Genomic DNA, 19,804 nt, shown 5'->3' on the forward strand with positions numbered 1-19,804 from the left:
ATTTTATCCAGATTGTTTTGGTTATGGCAAGCCCCTTGAAATTCCGTATGAATTTGAGGATCAGCCTTTACATTTCTAAGAAAAAGGCTGTTGTAACTTTGATAGAGATTGGGTTGAGTCTGTAGATCACTTTGGGTAATATTGCCATCTTAATTTCAAGTCTTTCTGTCTGAATAAGAAATATCTTTTCATGTACTTAAGCAGATGAGAGAAAGCTCAGTCGTGTCTGACTCTCTGTGACCCCGTGTACTGTAGCCTACCAGGCTCCTCTGTCCATGGGATTCTCCAGGCAAGAATACTGGAGTGGGTTACCATTTCCTTCTCCAGGGGATCTTCCCAACCCAGGGATCGAACCCGGGTCTCCCTCATTGGAGGCAGACGCTTTAACCTCTGAGCCACCAGGGAAGTACTTAGTCTTTATTAATTGCTTTTATCAGTATTTTCTTTCAGGAGCACTTTTCTGGGTGTTTCATTCATTCTGATAACATAAATGAAATTGCTTAATTTCCTTTTCACACTGTTGCTGGTGTGTAGAAACCCAACTGATTTTTGATGTTGATCTTGTACCCAGCAATGCTTCTGAATTTTCTTTTTTTTTTTTTTTTTGGCCCTATAGGCTTTCTTGTGGATTCTTTAGGATTTTCTGTATATATGATTATGCTCCCTGTAAATATAGTTTCACCTGTTTACAATCTGGATGCCTTTTATTTCTTTTTTTATCTAATAGTTCTGGTTAGAGCTTTCAGTACAGTGTTGAATATCAGGCATCCTTGACTTGTTCATGACTTGTTCTAAGAGGCATAGGTAAATGATGCGTTTGATTTAGATATGGGTGTTTTTTTTTTAAATACTTTTATCATGTTGAGGAATTTTCCCTAACTACTTTTTCTGAAAGATCTTATCATGCAAAGGCATTGTACTTTGTCAAATAACTTTTCAACATTAATTGAGATGATCAATGAGTTTTTTCCTTAGTTCTATTAATGGAATATTTTAAATTGATTGATTTTATGTTGAACCACCCTTGCATTATTGGGATAAATCCCGCTTGGTCATGGGGAATAATTCTGTTAATATGCTGTTGAATTTGATTTCCTTATATGTTGTTGAGGATTTTGGCATCTATATTCATAAGAGATATTGGTATATAATGTTGTGATGCATTTAGTTAGCTTTGGTATCAGAATAATGAGGCTTCATGAAATCAGAAAGCATTCCCTCTTCCTCAATTTTTTGTAAGAATTTGAGAAGGATTGTTATTAATTCTTAATTATTTGGTATAATCCCTTGCTGAAGCCATCTGGTGCAGGACTGTTCTTTTTTGGGAGGTTTTTGATTATTCACTTAATCTATTGTTATGAGTATGTTGAGATTTTCTAATTTTTCGAGAATCCATTTAAATAATTTGTATGTTTCAGGGAATTTGCCCATTATATTCTAGGTTGATTTTGTTGATCTTTTCAAGAAAACAACTTTTGGTTTCATTGATTTCTTTTTTTCTCTTTTTCTTTTCTTTTTTCTTGGTTTATTTCCATTCTATTTCCTTTTGCTAGTTTTGAGTTTAGTTTGTTATTCTTATTTCATAAGGCATAAAGTTAGGATATTGTTTTGAAATTCTTGTTTTTTAATGTAGCCATTTACAACTGTAAATTTCTCTGATGACTGCTTTCATTGCATCCTGTAAGTTTTGGATGTTTTTAATCATTACTCATTTTCAAGTATATTCTAATTTCCCTTTTGAGGACTTCTTGGACTCATTTGTTCTTTAAGAATGTGTTTAATACCCACATATTTTTAATTTTCCAGTTTTCCCTGTTACTGATTTCCAACTTCATCCCATTGTAGTTAGAAGATACTTTGTTTAATGACCTATCTTTTAAAATCTATTGAGACTTGTTTTGTGGCCTAATATATGGCCTATATTGGAGAATGTTCCATGTGAACTTGAAAAGAATGTGCTGCTGTTGTGCAGTGGAATGTGCTGTATACCTGTTAGTTTCAGTTAGTTTATTGTGATGTTCAAGTCCTCTAATTCCTAATTTATCTTCTATCTGGTTGTTCTATTAATTATTGAATGTGGGCTGTTAAATTTTCTAACTATGATTGTAGAACTATTTATTCTTCCCTTTAATTCTGTTCATTTTTGCTTCAAATATTTTGAGAGTCTGTTACTAGTTATGTAAAAGTGAAAGTTGTTCAGCCCTGTCAGACTCTGTGACCCCATGGACTATATTGTCCATGTAAGTCTCCAGGCCAGAATACTGGAGTGGGTAGCCTTTCCTTTCTCCAAGGGATCCTCCCAACCCAGGGATCAAACCCAGGTCTCCTGCATTGAGGGCGGATTCTTTACCTGCTGAGCCACAAGGGAAGCCCGAGTATACTGGAGTGGGTAGCCTCTTGCTTCACCAGTGGATCTTCCCGACCCAGGAATTGAACCAGGGTCTCCTTCATTGCAGGCTGATTCTTTACCAACTGAGCTATCAGGGAAGCCCAAGGTAAAAGTGAAAGTCGCTCAGGTGTCTGACTTTCTGCACCCTCATGGACTGTAATCCATGGAATTCTCCAGGCTAGAATACTAGGATCAAACCCAGGTCTCCCCCATTGCAGGCGGATTCTTCCCTGATAGCTCAGTTGGTAAAGAATCTGCTGGCAATGCAGGAGACCCCGGAGACTGTAGTCCATGGGATTGCAAAGAGTTGGACAGGACTGAACGACTTCCACTTTCACTAGTTATGTAAATGTTTATAAGTTTTTATAATCTTGCTCTATAGAACCTTTTTTTAAATATTATAATGACTTTCTTTGTCTCTTGTAACTTTTTAAAGTCTATTTTGTATAATCTTAATATAACCACCCGAAGCTCCCTTTTGGTTAGTACTTGCATAAAAATGCATAGAATATCTTTTTTTTTAAAACCTATTAATGTCTTTGGATCTAAAGTGAATATTTTCTAGATTGCATATTGCTGGACCATGTTTTAATATATCCATTCTGCCCATCTCTATTGATTAGAGAGTTTATGCCATTTACATTTTTGTTTTGTTTTTTTTATTATTTTTTTTTTATGCCATTTACATTTAAAGACTGATAATGAGGAACTTACTTCTGCCATTTTGCTACTCGTTTTCTATAGGCTTATAGCTTCTGGGTCTTTCATTTCTTCCATTACAGCATTCTTTTTTAACTTTTTGTAGTGAAAACTTTTGACTTACCTCTTATTTCCTTCTGTGTATATTCTATAGACATTTCCTTTTCAGTTACCATGGGAATTACATTTAACAGCGAAAAATTGTAACAATTAAATTGATACCAATTTCAGTAACATACAAAAACTGTCCTGTACAGCTCTATCTCCTCTTTCTGTTCTTGACTTTTACAGATTACATCTTTATACATTGTGTGTGCAATAAATTAGACTAATATTTTTATGCATTTGTCATTAAAATCATAAATTAAATAAAATGGAGGTAAATGGAGGAAAATGAAAATGGAGGTAAATGATAATTACACTAATAATTATGTAGTTGCCTGTATATTTTTCTTCACCAGAGATCTTTATTTCTTCATATGACTTTAATTATTGTTGAGCATCCTTTCATTTCAACCTGAAGGATCCTCTTTATCATTTCTTGAAAAGGTGGGCTTATAGCCTCCAACTAATAATAAAAATAAATGGGAAAAAAAAAAAAAAAGGTGGGCTTAGTGGTAATGGATTCCCTTAGCTTTTTTTTAATCAGAAAATGTCTTGATTTCTCCCTCATTTTTGAAGGACAATTTTGCTAGATATAGAATTGTCCACCAAGAGTTTTTTTCACTCAGTACTTTTATCAACCCACTGCCTCTGGCCTCTAAGATTTAAGAAGAGAAACTGTCTGATAATCTTACTGAAGATCCCTTGTATGTGATGAGTATTCTCTCTTGTTGCTTTCAAGATTCTCTTTCTTTGGCTTTCTACAGTTAGATGATTATCTGTTCTTCCCTTTCTCTCTTCTCCTTTTGGGATACTTATAATTGTACATTGTTTCTCTTAATAGTGTCCTGCAGACCTCTTAGGCTCTATTTAGTGTTCACATTTCTTTTTTCTTTTATTTTTCTGTTCCTCAGATGGAGTAGGAAGAACATGGAATCCATCTCTACCTAGACAACAGTTATACTGGCAGAAACTGTCTGAAGTAACTATTTCGGAACTCTGGAGTCTATTTGAATGCTTGCATGTTCCAGGGGAAATTTTGGTTGGTCAACTGAGGTTAATTTCAGTCAACATGAGCCTTTAGTGTGAATAGGTAGGAAGCTATTCATTCCTACCCCTCAGCCCTGTGCTAGGCAGTCATGTTTATATTGCAGGTATGGCTTGCTGGAGCCAGAGTGGGAAGTAAGAACCTTGTTCTCCAAATACTAGAGTTCTACATTTTATTTTTATTGAAGTATAGTTGATTTACTATATTGTGTTAGTTTCAGGTCTACAGCAAAGTGATTCAGTTTTATATATATGTTTTTTTTTTTTATTATGTTTTATTACAGGATATTGAACATAGTTCCCTATGCTATACAGCAGGACTTTGCTGTTTATATATTTTATATATAGTAATCTGTATCTGCTAATGCCCAATTCCTAATTTACCCCTCCCGGACCCCTCTTCCCCTTTGATAAACATGTTTTCTATGTCTGTGAGTCTGCTTCTGTTTCATTGATAAGTTCATTTGTGTCATATTTGAGAATTCCCATGTAAGTGCTATCATATGGTATTTAGACAAAGACATTAAAACAACTGTCTTAAAGTTGCTCATTGAGCTAAAAGAAACATGGATGAAGTCTGGAAAATAATGTACAAAAAATGCAAATATCATCAAAGAAATAGAAATTATAAAAAGGAACTAAAATGAAATTCTGGAGTTGAAAAGTACAACAGAGATAAGAAAAAAAAATTCATTTAGAGGGGATCAAAATAGACTTTGGCCATCTGATGTGAAGAGCCAACTCATTGGAAAAGACTCTGATGCTGGGAAACATTGAAGGCAAAAGGAGCAGAGGGCAGCAGAGGGTGAGATGGTTACATAGCATCATCAGCGCAGTGGACGTGAGTTTGCACAAACTCTGGGAGTGAAGGACAGGGAAGCCTGCTGTGCTGAATAATAACAAAATCAGACTTGAGCAGGCAAAAGACAATTAACAAACTTGAAGATATTTCCTTCAAACTCTGTTCCTTTTCCCCCCACTTTCTTTTGCCTTAGTTCAGGTGTTTCTGATCTGCCTAAGATCAGAAAGTGATATTCAAAGTGTTCTATTTACTCCCTGTTTTGCCTTTTCTACTCCTACCAGAATGAACTTTTTTAAAACTCAAATCTGTTATTGGCACTATCCTTAGAAACCTCAAGGGCACCCTGTGTTTAAAGATTGAACTTCATTTTCCTTATTTTAGTATTTAGGGACTTTTACATTCTGGTTCCAGCTTACCACATCAATCTATTGAGCTTGAGATATAAATTCTATTTTCCAGGAAATTAAAGGTCTAAGGAAACAAACTCAGTGACTTCCTGAGGAAACAACTGTTCAGATCCAGAAGATAGGAAATTTTGTACTTCAACTGGACTAATTTCTTCAATAAGCCAGTGTCTTTCAAAATTTTTTCTTAAGTACTAGATTAAAAAATACTTAAGGGGCATCACAACCAGACATAGTGTGTGGGCCTGGACTGGATGCTGATTTGGGAAAATTAGCTGTAAAAAATACATTTTGGTCAACAGAAAATTTGACTATAGTTAGGTATTAGATGAGAGGAAAATTTACTGAAATGATATTACTGATTTGGTAAAGCCAGCTGTAAAAATATTTTTAGGTTGTTAGAAAATTTGAATGAGATCTAGGAATTAGATGAGAGGAAAATTTAGTGAAATGCTAAGGTAGATACTGTTAGTTGAATACAGCAGACTGTTTCATTATGTGAGCTCATTTTGAAAAACAATATATAGACACAAAGAAGACTGTTTTAAACTATTAATATTTGTAGTGAGAATCTGATACTTTTGTTTTATTTGAGGTTGTCCCTGTTTTGGATTTTTCTCCAGGACATACTCTAGTGATTCTGTAATAAAATTTTATTTAAAAGATTATGTTAAGATTTATGTATATATTGGGGAAACACATGTAAATCAAGAAATACATGAACGTATGGTCACCAAACTATTAAAAGTGGTTTTGTCAGAGTGTCAGGATTTCAGGAGATTTTGCTTTCTTCGTAATGTTATATCTGTTATTTAAATACGTTAAAATGGGTGTGTATTTCTGTTACATAACTGTGTAAGGAGAAGGAAAAAAGCTATTTTACTGTGGGAGTGCAGCCAAGTCTATTATAATAGACAAGTCACAAAGAGGACTGCAACAGAGCACAGCTTTTCTTTTTTTTTTGCTGTGTCTGGTTGATTTAGATGCACTATCCACAGGAAAACTTTGCGAATGACTCATTTAGCAGGAAAAGAGTATACATGATTTGAATCAAGAAAATGAGGGAGAGGCTTTAGAATATTTCATCAACTGTCAAGACTTAATTAGCACTTTTAATAGTCATTATTTTTGTTTACAACTACACTGTAAGTTCACTCAGAAGAGGGACTTTCAACTTGATTCTATTGCTGTTCTATCACTTTTGTGTGGCTTTTAAATAAAATCCCAGCCCCATCTTTGAGTAGCACTCTGAAACAACCTAGTTCATTTTGTTCTATTTTGTGTGTCTCAAATGTCTCAAGGTAGTTGTGTTGTAGCCAGTCACCCTTGATTTCAAAGTTAAAAAGTTGACTTCTAGACGGAATCCTGTTCCTTAGGCTGGATTCATTTACAAAATGAGAAAAATCATATCATTCTCAAGGTTTGTGGTAAAGCCAAGTGACATACCTGTAAAGGAACCTACCTGTTGACCATCCCTGGCACTTTCTGCGCCCTCAATAAAGGTCAGGTGTGTTGGGTTAACATCATTAAGTGAGACTTTAGAAACAGCTTTTAAACGTTAAAGGTGAGGAAGGAATCCCTTGCTCTAGCAAGGTTGTACCCACCTCAGGCGCAACAGGTACTACCCAGCCTGCTGCCCCCGCCAATCCTGCTCCCAGTCCCAGTCACTGTTGGCCCTCGCGCGCACACTCAAGCCAGAGACGAGTCCCTCTCCCGGAGAGAAGACTCCGCGCAGGCGCAGAATACGGAGGCGGGCCAAAAGCCCCAGGTGGGGTCCGCGGAAGGGAAGTACGCCCCCGCCGCCTGTCGTTGGGCCAATGGGGCGACTCGGCTTTGCCAAGGGCCTATGAGGCAGGACAGGAGGCGGGGCGGAGGGCGGAAGGAGCTCTCTCACGTGAGTAGGGGGCGGGGACGGCGGGGGCAGGGCGGCTGGGGAGGCCCAGGCGGCGGAGCCTCCGGGACGGCGAACGGCGGGCGGCGGAGGAGGAGACGGCGGGTCGGGTAGGGCCGCGTTTCCCCTCCTCCTCCTCCCACCCACCATGCCCGGGGGGGATCCTCGGACGGTCCCTGCGGCGAGCCAAGCCGTGTTCTTATCCCGCGGGGCTGGGCCGGCGAGACTGCGTTCAGGTCCCTCGACGAGCCGGGTTCTGAGGGGAGCAGTGATTGGGGGGAGGGGGAGCAGCGGCCCTGGGGCGAGGGGAGGACGCATGCGCAAGCGGGAACGCTCGGACAGCCCCTGCCCAAACCGGTTCCCCCTGTCTGGGTGGGTGTATGCCTTCCCGGTGGTGCACTTGCGGCCGTCTCTCTCGCCCCTGCTGCAAAGGCGGTTTGTCTCTTGACTTTTTATGTTTGGGGAGAGGTCCTGTTTGAGAATTTGGCTGCTCCCTCCGCCTCAGTTTCTCCCCGTTGCTCCCTGGGCCTGTACCTGTGACTTAGGCTGGCTTCGGCCTCAAGCAAGCTTCCTGGGCTGCGCCTGATTTGAAAGGCTTGCTTTATTCTAGTGTCGGTCTGCCATCTCCTGTTGGCCTTTCCGTCTCCTTTTCCCACCTGCTATCGAAGTGTCCCCAGTAGCCCCGTCTTCCCAGATTCTTTTAAGTGTCTGCCCCCAGTACCTCGTTGCTGTATCGTGATTCCCAGCAGCCTAAAGGGCTTAGGTGTTGAGCCCGAGGATTTCCCCAGACTTCCAGGAGTTCGCTGTCCATTGCCTGGTGGTACTTTGGTGTCCCTTCTAACATTCGGATTGTTATCTGCAACTGCCTTTACAGTCATCTCCATACTTACGGTTCCTTTATCTTGGAAGCAAAAGCCCTAGCAAACCATGCTGTTGGTACGCTATAAGTGCCCCATTAGTTTCAATCGTCTTTCGACTTGAATTGGAGATCTTTTGAGGGTTTTTTTTGTTTGTTGTCAGGGGCGGGGTTGGGAAACAGGGTTTCACAATTCACTTGATACTTTCATTCAAATAAACACCTGTATTCACATACGTGGAACTGGAGTAGTAAGTCGCGAGTGTGTGTCTATCCCAGCTGCTTTGTTTAGGAGGGGAAAAAAACAGTGAATTGAGCTGAGTTTGTCACATTAAAACTGAGATTAGAAAGTTGAAAAACTTAGGTGCCAAAGGAGTGCACGTTTTCGTTTTTAAACGAAGGAACTGTTGGCCTTAATTCTAGCGTGTATAAGGTGCTATTTTAATGTATATTTAAGGTTTTATTTGGGTTTACCTACTAAAAACTGAAAATGAGTAAGGGACAGAGTTCTTTAAAATCTTCCTTTGTAGACCTCAGTTTCTATTAATAAGATGAGTCCACGATTGAGTTGTATTTATTAGTAATGGGTTCAATACGTATTATCAATTCAACTTTGTCATTCAAGTTGAACTATTGCTATGTTATGGTACACAGTTCCTTTTCGTTTCAGTTTTATGACTTAGTTTACAGTTAACTAGCTCAGCTCATCGCTGTTAAGGTATACATTTGGGTACTTATTAACTGCATACAGTTTGGCATTTTTTTTGCATAATGATTTTCTTGTTTTTACTTTTAAAAAATGTTAAGTATAGTTGATTTTGGCAGAGTGCTTTATTAGCAATTTGCAGGTGCTTAACCTGGATAAAATTGTAGTTTAGTGGGACTGCAAGAGTGAAGGCAGTTGTTTCCTATCTCTTGCACTGCATGTTGGAAGAAGTGTATTATGCACGTTATCTACATAAGGGAGCATGGTTTTTCATAAACATATCTCAACCATACAGCCTTGGTTCATTAAAGAAGTCGTTTTCTATTATTGAGGACGTTTCTAGCTAAACTTTACAGCCCAAATTCTTTTATTTAGAGAAGTCATTATCTTTTATTGAGCACATTTTTAGTTGAAGTGTTTCCAGCTGACATGAAGCCTACTTTGAAGGTCTCACCATTTCACAGTGATTATTTTACCATGTGCCCTTTGAGTACCGGCTTCAGAAAATAATTGAAGTCAGTTCTACTGTGATGTGTCTTTATAGTTGCTGATGTGCTGAGGTTCTGACATAGGCTGCAGAAGTGTTATCTTTGCAGTTGTCCACATAACCAGATACTGCACTTTTCAAGCATGTGAAATAAATGTATGTAAAACTTAATCTTTCTTAGAGCCAGAACTCAAACATTAAAGAAGTGCTAATTTAACCAGTGTTCATAAAGCAAAGTTCGGCATGCATTTGAGTGCTTTGTATGTAACTGCATTGTTTTATTGATTTACCATAGTTAGATTCTAAAGAAAGAAAATCTAAGGCTAAGGACTTGGCTATCAGGTATACCTGATAAAACATATGAATTTAACAGCTGTTTCTTTTTGCATAAGATAGTTACCTGGTCTCCCCTCCCAGTCTCTCCAGTTTTTTGTTGATCCTAAGATCCCTATTCTTCAGAAAACTTGTAATCCAAAACGATACTGGATAGACATTTAAACTTATATTATAACCACTCTTGTTGACCCCTAACTGCCTTGTTTCTCTTCATGTGTAAAGACTGACCAAATATGGTAGTTTGCAAGTCATGAACAGTTTAGTTTATAGAGTTTAGCTTGGAAGTTTCCTCTTGCCAGAGCAACTGTGTTACTCTGAGGTAATCACCAGAACTTTTTGAAGGTTTTATTTTTCTATCAAGTAGAGTTCTGTAAGGCCTAACTTTACCCCAAATCCCTTTTTCTGTAGATCATAAAATAGTATAAATAAAACCCTAAATTTATTTTTAAGTTCATGCTTCACATTAAATGGTATATATTACCTTGGCTCTAAAACATTTGAAGTATATTTTCTCATTTGTGTGGCCTGGTGCTAAATTTGGAGGTTTAGGCTTCTTTGGAGTTAATGCATGGTTGTTACCTATCTCCAGTTAGTTGCATCAGCTTTTATGTAATAAGTCCCAACTCCTTGGCATCTGTTAATCTTTGTGGCAATAATTTTTTCTGCATAATAAAATATGACATCTCTTAAGGTACATTAGCAAATTACTTTCTGTGATAACTTTAATAAAATTTTCTTAACCCTTAAAGCTTAACAATAATTTGACTTTTTAAAATTTCTTTTCCTCATTTTCCCTTGTTTATATACACTTTGGTAGTTATAATCAAGAATCTTTGATTATCATCTTATTTTCCAGCTTCTGAGGGTGGCCCCTTGTGTCAGAAAAAGGAACTGATGTACAGAATATTTCTTTGGGAGTGTATTTTAAGTGTTGTCATGGGTATTAAGAGATAGTATTTAAGGCTAAATTGGATTAAATTTTGGGTGTTTGTATAACACTATTGCTAAGAACTATGAATTAAACGTTTTAGTATTTTTACTATAGATTAATACACTTTCTTATGCCCTTGAAATATGCTGATGAAAGGATTCCGGCAAGGTGAGAATAGAGACATGTCATGTAAATCTCTTTTGCTGTGATACATGATTTTCTCTAGTATACCTGCAAAAGAGAAATGGTTACAGCTTTATCGTAGTTACCTGTTGAATTCTCCGTGAATTGACGAAAAATCTGATTTGTAACCTCTAAAGCTAATTCTTAGATTAAGAAACTCTTCCCTAGCAGAAACATCTATTTGTTATTTTTATATTTTTGCTTTTTGGTTGTGAGAAAAGATCTTTTTGGACAGGTTTGAAAGCATCTGTGAGGAGGAGAGAGGAAGGTTCAAGAGGGAGGGGACATATGTACTCTATGGCTGATTCATGTTGATGTTTGGCGGAAACCAGCAAAATTCTGTAAAGCAATTATCCTTCAATTAAAAAATAAAGTTAAAAAAACAATTTGTAAACTATCCCCTAATAAAGAGATAATATATATTAAATTAAAACAGAAATCTCTGACACTAAATTGAGTATGTGTGAATTCTTTTATTTTCTTACATGGTGCCTATTCCAGTGCTGTGAGTGAAAGTGCTCAGTAAATGTTTTTTGGTTGTCCACCACCCCCCCCAATCAACACTCTTAACAAATGCCCCACCATCCTTGTATAAATATGGACCAGGGCACTCATACATCAAAAGATTCAGAAAACTTCTGTGTCTTCTGTTAAACATTCATGGTTTGTCTACACACATTCCCCTGAAAATCAGAAGTCATGAAAAAGGGAAACCATTTTACTGCATTAATCTCAGGCTTTGGTCATCTAGCAAATGATTTGTTTGCTTTGCATTAAGTTCACCTGGTTTAAACATTTCAGATCCAGATATAGACAGGTTGGTATTCTAAATGGAATAGATTAATCTTTTTCACTATGTGTGAGAAGGAACTATATAGAGTAATTTCCTAAAAACAGGAAAAGTTTTTAGAAAATCCTGTATTGCTTGAAAATATTAGCTTTTATATTTACAGAACTGGTGTAAATTCTATTATGCTTGGGAAATCCATTCCAGAAAAAGTAAATACAGTTCAGTTGCTCAGTAATGTCTGACTTTGAGACTCCATGAACTGCAGCATGCCAGGTTTCCCTGTCCATCACCAACTCCCGGAGCTTGCCCAAACTCATGTCCCATCGAGTCGGTGATGCCATCCAACCATCTCATCCTCTGTCATCACCTTCTCCTGCCTTCAGTCTTCCCCAGCATCAGGGTCTTTTCCAGTGAGTCAGTTCTTTGCATCAATTGGCCAGAATACTGGAGTTTCAGCTTTAGCATTGGTCCTTGCAATGAATGTTCAGGACTGGTCTCCTTGAGGATGGACTGGCTGGATCTCCTTGCCGTCCAAGGGTCTCTCAAGAGTGTTCTCCAGCACCACAGTTCAGAAGCAGCAATTCTTAGGCACTCAGCTTGCTTTTTTTTTTTTTTTCCAGCTTGCTTTATGGTCCAACTCACATCCTTGAATGACTACTGGAAAAACCATAGCTTTGACTAGATGGACTTTTGTCAGCAATGTAATGTCTCTGGTTGTTAATATGCTGTCTAGGTTGGTCATAGCTTTTCTTCCAGGATGCTTGTCTTTTAATTTCATGGCTGCAGTCACCATCTGCAGTGATTTTGGAACCCAAAAATATAAAGTCTGTCACTGTTTCCATTGTTTCGGCATCTATTTGCCATGAAGTGATGGGACCGGATGCCATGATCTTAGTTTTTTGAATGTTGAGTTTTAAGCCAACTTTTTCACTCTCCTCTTTCATTTTCATCGAGTGTCTTTGGTTCCTCTTTGCTTTCTGCCGTAAGGGTGGTGTCACCTGCGTATCTGAGGTTATTGATATTTTTTCCTGCCATCTTGATTCCAGCTTGTGTTTCATCCAGCCGGGCATTTTGCATGATGTACTCTGCATGTAAGTTAAATAACAGGGTGACAATATACAACCTTGATGTACTCCTTCCCCGATTTGGAACCATTCTGTTGTTCCATGTTCGGTTCTAACTGTTGCTTCTTGACCTGCATACAGATTTCTCAGGAAGCAGGCCAGATGGTCTGGTATTCCCGTCTCTCTAAGAATTTTGCACAGTTTGCTGTGATCCACACAATCAGAGGCTTTGGCGTAATCAATAAAGCAGAAGTAGATGTTTTTCTGAAATTCTCTTGCTTTTTCCATGATCTAATGGATGTTGGCAATTTGATCTCTGGTTCCTCTGCCTTTTCTAAATCGAGCTTGAATATTGGGAAGTTCACGCTTCATGTACTGTTGAAGCCTGGCTTGTAGAATTTTAAGCATTACTCTGCTGGCATGTGAGATGAGTGCAATTGTGGTAGTTTGAACATTCTTTGGCATTGCCTTTCTTTGGGATTGGAATGAAAACTGACATTTTCCAGTCCTGTGGCCATTGCTGAGTTTTCCGGGTTTGCTGGCATATTGAGTGCAGCACTTTCACAGCATCATCTTTTAGGATTTGAAATAGCTCAACTGGAATTCCATCACCTCCCCTAGCTTTGTTCGTAGTGATGCTTCCTAAGGCCCACTTGAGTTCGCGTTCCAGGATGTCTGGCTCTAGGTGAGTGATCACACCATCGTGATTATCTGGGTCGTGAAGGTCTTTTTTGTATAGTTCTTCTATGTATTCTTGCCCCCTCTTCTTAATATCTTTTGCTTCTGTTAGGTCCATACCATTTCTGTCCTTTATTGGGCCTATCTTTGCATGAAATGTTCCCTTGGTATCCCTAGTTTTCTTGAAGAGATCTCTAGTCTTTCCCATTCTGTTGTTTTCCTCTACTTCTTTGCACTGATCAGTAAGGAAGGCTTTCTTATCTCTCTTCGCTATTCTTTGGAACTGCATTCAAATGGTTATATCTTTACTTTCTCCTTTGCCTTTAGCTTCTCTTTTCTTGGCTGTTTGTAAGGCCTCCTCAGACAAACCATTTTGCCATTTTGCCTTTCTTTTTTTTTCAGGATGGTCTTGATCACTGCCTCCTGAACAATGTCATGAACCTCCGTCTGTAGTTCTTCAGGCACTCTGTCTATCAGATCTAATCCCTTGAATCTATTTGTCACTTCCACTGTATAATAATAAGGGATTTGATTTAGGTCACACCTGAATGGTCTAGTGGTTTTCCCTACTTTCTTCAATTTCAGTCTGAATTTGGCAATAAGGAGTTCATGATCTGTGCCACAGTCTGCTCCTGGTCTTGTTTTTGCTGACTGTATAGAGCTTCTCCATCTTTGGCTACAAAGAATATAATCAATATGATTTTGGTATTGACCGTCTGGTGATGTCCATGTGTAGAGTCTTCTCTTGTGTTGTTGGAAGAGGGTGTTTGCTATGACCAGTACATTACAAACCAGTTCATGTAATTTCACGACTTAGATGGATTACTTCGAGTAGTCAGATTCATAGAGACAGAAAGTAGAATGTTGGTTGCCTGGGGGAATAGGAATTGGAATTTAATAGGTATAGAGTTTCAGTTGGGGAAGATGGAAGAGTTCTAAAGATAGGTGGTGGTGACGGTTGCACCAAATGTAAAAGTCTTTAGAAAATCCTGTATTGTTTAAAAATATTTGTTTTTATGTTTACAAAACTGGTGTAAATTATGTTATGCTTGAGAAATCCATTCCAGAAAAAGTAAATACAGGGATGCTTAAAAATGCATACTACTGATGTTAGAAATATAATCTGACCTTCTGAATGAGTAGTATGTTAACATTAACTAATTTTCCCTGTGTTCCCACAGTTGGGTTTCTTTTGTGGTCATGGCATCCAAGTAACTTAAATATTTAGTCACAGAGATACTGTGTTGAAGGGGCATAAAGCCAGCATTCCTAGAGTTCTGGAAAAAACTAGAGTTCTGGTTCCTGAAATAGCCGTAGGAACATGGAAAAACCACTTATATGGTTTATTTTTTCAGGTGTCAACAGTATTGCACTCAATAATCAACTCAGTTAAATGAATGTTTTATGTGCATTTCATCCCCACTTCTTTTTGTACCTTTCATTAAAATGTCAAGATATAGAGGGGAGAGTGTGAACTTTGGAATCATAAAAATATAGATATCCCAAGAATCAAACTTACTTAATACATGACTCAAGGTAAGATACTTAACAATTCTGATTCTCAGTTACTTTGTAAAAATGACACTTATAATGCTTGCATCATGGACTAGGATTGGGAGGCACCTGATATTCCTGCCCCCCCCCCCTTTCCTTTCCTGGATGTTCTTATTCACAAAAGAGTTAAAAGGCCTTGGTCCCCTTATTTTATGTGTGAAAAAACTGGAGCTATCACATTGTCCAAGTCAAATCACAAAGGACTGAGTTCAAATCCCAGTTGGTTTTTCAGTAGACCAGACTGTTAACTTTAAATAAAGTCTTATTAAAGCTTGATTTGTCATTAAGAAAGTGAAAAGTATAGTAACTGAAAATATTAGCTGTCGTGTTTAGGCATTTTTCTGTATTGATTTTGTGAGTTTTATCCTAAAGATCCTATAAAGTTACATTTAGACTTTTAGAACTTTTATTGACCAGTGAATGGATAAACAAAAGGTGGTATATTCATACCATGGGATACCATTTGACCTTAAAAAAGAAAGAAAATTCTGGCAAATGCTGCAGCATAAATGAGCTTAGGAAACATTATGCTAAGTGAAATAAGTCAACCATAAAAGTACGAATTCCATATAATTTCACTACTTATATGGAGTACCTTGTAGTCATATTATTAGAAACAGAAAGCAGAATGTTGGTTGTCTGGGGGAATAGGAATTGGAATTTAAAAGGTGTAGAGTTTCAGTTGGGGAAGATGGAAAAGTTCTAGAGATAGGTGGTGATGATGGTTGCACTAAATGTAAATATACTGAAAGCCATGAAACTACTCTTAAAAATGGCTAAAATAATACTTATGTATAAAGATTGAATTTTTTTAATTAAGAAAGCTTTTGACTGAGTTATGTTTCTTTAAGGTATCTTTTATGGTTCATCTGAAATCAAGCTGAGTCACTTCATAGTTTAAAGTTAATTGTGACAGATGTTATGGGTTAAAATTTGCCTAACAGTGACTTTTTCATAAGCTGTCGTTTCTTGCCTATATGTGCTGTGGGCCCAGGATGATTAAGTTTCATTTTCTTTTTGGTTTTTAAAGCTAAGCTGAAATTATTTGGAGGGCTTAAAGTAATAGGTTCTCTAAGCTCACTAAAATAGTTCCAAGAGTCAGTCACCAAATTCAAAAGTCAGACTTAAATAAAGACACCTGAATTGTTTAGCAATTAGTAGTGGTGAAAAGGAATTTATTTTTCTAAAGACGGGATGGTTTTCCATGGAGTTTTATTAGATTCATCCCACCCTTCCCAGGGATATGTTGTGAGAAGTTCGTATGAAAACCAGTGCAGGGAAACAAACCTCAAATCCAGGAAAAAAGCTGAGATTAATATCATGTGATTTTAAAATACTACTTCTTTGTAGCTGTTTAATTTTATTGAGCTACAAACCCACAGGAATTGGCCAGCTAAGCATCTTTGGGACTTGACTCTCTTGCTGTTTTCTGACTTGTCTTTTACTGAACAGAGTAATCTTACCAGATCTGTGTGTACAGCTGGGAACAACATAGAATATGGATTGGAATGGGCAGAGAATGGTAATAGAACACCAAGGAGGGGAGATGCACTCCTGAAAAGGACAGGCACCTAGATCCCTGGGATTGGATCAAGTTCTACGATTGTCTCGGTGAACTTACGCATTATTGAGCCATTCTAAGCCTCGGTTTGTTATATGAGGTTTATAGCTACCTGGCTATAAGGGTAGTAGAAAGGTTAGTAACAATGCATGTAAAGCTTCTAAGTACTGTGTGGGACATATAATTGATACTCAGGAACTGGTAAGTAGTGTTCTCTCTTTAGATTTAGCAAGATGATCTAAGTATTGTCCGTGTGTGCGTGCATGCTAAGTCGCTTCAGTTGTGTCTGACTCTTGGCAACCTGTGGTTTGTAGCCTTCTAGGCTGCTCTGTCCATGGGATTCTCCAGGCAGGAATACTGGAGTGGGTTGCCATGGCCTCCTCCAGGGAATCTTCCTGATCCAGGGATCGAACCTGTGGCTTCTGCATTGCAGGCTGATTCTTTTAACACTGAGCCACTGGGGGAGCCCAAGTATTGTCTTTAAGATTCCCTAAAGCTGTACTCATTCTTTTCATTGGTGGAGCAGTGGAAATGATGGGAATTGGGAGGGAAGTGATGAGAGAATGTTTGGGTTCAGAGGGAGTCCAAGATTTGGCTCAGTGGTGTTTAGTTGCTTTTCACAGTTGGAAACCTGAAGAAGAGTTAGTCAGGCACAGTCAAGGTAGTTGTGGGTTTTTTTTGTTAGTCTCTATCGCAGTCATTCATATCTGCACCGCTAGACATGCTTGTAGTGTAGCATATTTGTCCATCTCACAATCCATAAACTCTGTCACTTAAACACTGAACAAGTATTAGCTATCTAGTGACATTTATTGAACACTGCCACAAGCAAGCATATGAAGATAATATAAGTAAACCCTAAAAGATCCCTGTCCGAAAGTAGTTAATTCAGGGGGACTCATTGTGTGTTCATTGTATTCACAGTGTTTACTGTGGTGTTTTACACTAAGTAATTGTTTCCAAAATGAATGATCAATATAGTGTAGGAGAAAAGAGGTATAACATTTTATTGTGTGATAAATGTAATTCTGTGATAGAATTAAAAAGCAAGCCAACAAGAAGCCTTAGGAGCCCTAGAGGGAAATAAGGATTATTTCAGAACGGAAAAGGAGGTTAAATATTTGATTGTATCACTGCATTGCTGGTGGGGGAGTAGGACTAATTGGAGAAATGAAGACAACATTCCTAGCTTAAGAAATGGCTTGAGCAAAGGTTTGAAAGCATAAAAATGCATGGCATAATTGTAGTTGCCTGGTATGGTTTGATAGAGGGAGATAAAACTAGAATGATAGATTGGCTCCAGATTTTAAAGAACTAATGATATAAACAATTTGGATTTTTCTGTTTTCAGTCAGGAGCAGTCAAAAGAAGGGGTCGGATATGTGATCAAATCTGAATTTTAGAGATTAGCTATGAGGCCTTGATAATGACTAGAGAGAGTCTAGAAAGGGAGACTTAACGTTGTAGCAAAGTTGAAAGAGAATAAAATACAAGAGAGTGACGAGAGGTGGCAAAGAAAGAACAGATTCTGGATACGATTTGGAACTAAAATCTTACTAGAATTCCAAGGGAGGATGAGAAGAGGAGTCAGTGATTGGGGTGGGGACATTTCCATCTTGGATCAGTGGTTATTAATCACTGATAAGGAAGCTGTGAGGAAGAATATGCTTGTGTGAAGATGGGCTCTGCTTTGGATATATGGAGTCAATTTTGAGATGGGCTTGGGATATGTGTAGCAGATCCCACCTATGTATTCTCATAACACTGTATGCGTACCTCTTACTACACCAAGCACTATATTGTAATTACTTGTTTACTTGTCCATATTCTCTACCATAAGCCTGTCAAGGGTAAAGGGTACCTTTCCTCACCATGACACTTTACCTAGTGCCTGGCACATAACAGATACTCAATACTGAATAGGAAAAAAACAAAAAAACACAGAACAAAACACAAATGCCCACATGAAATTAGGGAGAAAAACAGGGCTACAATGTCATCAGCATACAAAAAAGTTACATGAGGTACTGAGATAGCTGGGGGCAAGTATGAAAGGAGGAGGAGGAGAGGATGAATTTTAAGAGTGAACAGGGATTTTCCTGGTGGTCCAGTGGTGAAGACTCCACACCCCCAGTCAGTGCAAGGATATTGGGTTTGGTTCCTCGTCAGGGAACTATATCTGTACAGCCAAATTTTTATTTAAAAAAATAAAGAATGGGCAGAGAAAAAGGAACTTGAAAGACAAATGATAAAAGGTACTAGAGGTGGAAAATGAAGCAAAAAGAGTTTCACAATAAGGAAATGATAAGCATTTTCATTTATTTCAGCCGGTGAAAATAAGATGAGAACCGAAAAGAACTGTTCAGGTTTTTAAATTTTGTATTGTTGATTTTTATTTATTTATAAATATGTATGTGTGTCTATACACACATATATATACACATACACATATGTGTATTTTTTCCTTTCTGAATGAATGCTCAGAGTGTTAAAATACCCAATGTCACATAGACAAGGTTTGAATTCAGTTTTTAAAAGATGAGGTTTAGTAAGGGTTGGTGAGAGTTACAGTAGCCAGATTTTGAGAGGCACTGCTTGGTGAGAGTGGGGAGTCCTATTGAAGTGGAGGAGGAGTTAATACTCCTTCAGGAAGAATGTTAGGAAAATCTAGGTAATAAAGATGAACTGGTGTGCTGGGACTAGTGGCCAGAAACAAGCATTCTGATTGTCTCAAGCATGTCAAGTTCAATTACAAGTATCAGTCACATCTCTTTTATCAGGTTTGGTAGGTCACTTGTTGGGAGGTGATTTTTGCTCTACTAATAGCACATTAGCAAATTCATACCACTGCAAGTTCACTGTTTATGTTACTGCTCTGAATAATGTTAGAAAAATACAAATTATCTGATGATATTCTGTCCGAAAGTTCAAGTTTTTAAAAAGTAAGCACTGGTTATCCAAGAGCTGACTGCTTTTGAAGAACTATCAAAAGAGCTCTTATCGTGGCGAGTTCTTTATCTTTTCACTCTTCTTTAGCAGGTTTACAGTTTTAAGAGGAGATTGAGGATGAAAATGAATCTTTGTTCATTCAACAAGATTGAAGTACATTTTATACCACAGTCTTTGCAAAGGTGCATGGTTGAGTGTAGAGTTGTCACTGAGGGAACTATAACATAACTGAACCTTTGGTTTTGATGCGTGAGGTTGCATAATTAAGTAAAATTACTTCTCATTTTAAGTTACTTGACTTATTAAAGGAGATAGAATGAAACATCCCTGCACTAGTACTCACCAACCTGGCCCTGTTGGTAACTGGACTTGTTG

The 19,804-nt window shown here is 37.9% G+C and overlaps 1 protein-coding gene across 3 annotated transcripts in view; it reads left to right on the forward strand.

The window, feature by feature from the left end:
• RABGAP1 (RAB GTPase activating protein 1) overlaps nucleotides 1-19,804 on the forward strand; it is a 162,530-nt gene that overhangs the window by 1,222 nt on the left and 141,504 nt on the right. Inside the window, exon 2 of one of the 3 annotated variants that reach the window (XM_043469494.1) lies at nucleotides 4,105-4,283. The exons of 1 other annotated variant lie outside the window; for it this stretch is intronic. The gene's annotated coding sequence lies outside the window, so the exon portion shown is untranslated. Of the gene's footprint in view, nucleotides 1-4,104; nucleotides 4,284-7,351; nucleotides 7,445-19,804 lie in introns of those variants that run through there. One more of the 3 variants, XM_043469492.1, reaches the window with a different exon arrangement.

This window comes from Cervus canadensis, chromosome 5, assembly GCF_019320065.1.
Source record: "Cervus canadensis isolate Bull #8, Minnesota chromosome 5, ASM1932006v1, whole genome shotgun sequence".
Taxonomy (NCBI): Eukaryota; Metazoa; Chordata; class Mammalia; order Artiodactyla; family Cervidae; genus Cervus; species Cervus canadensis.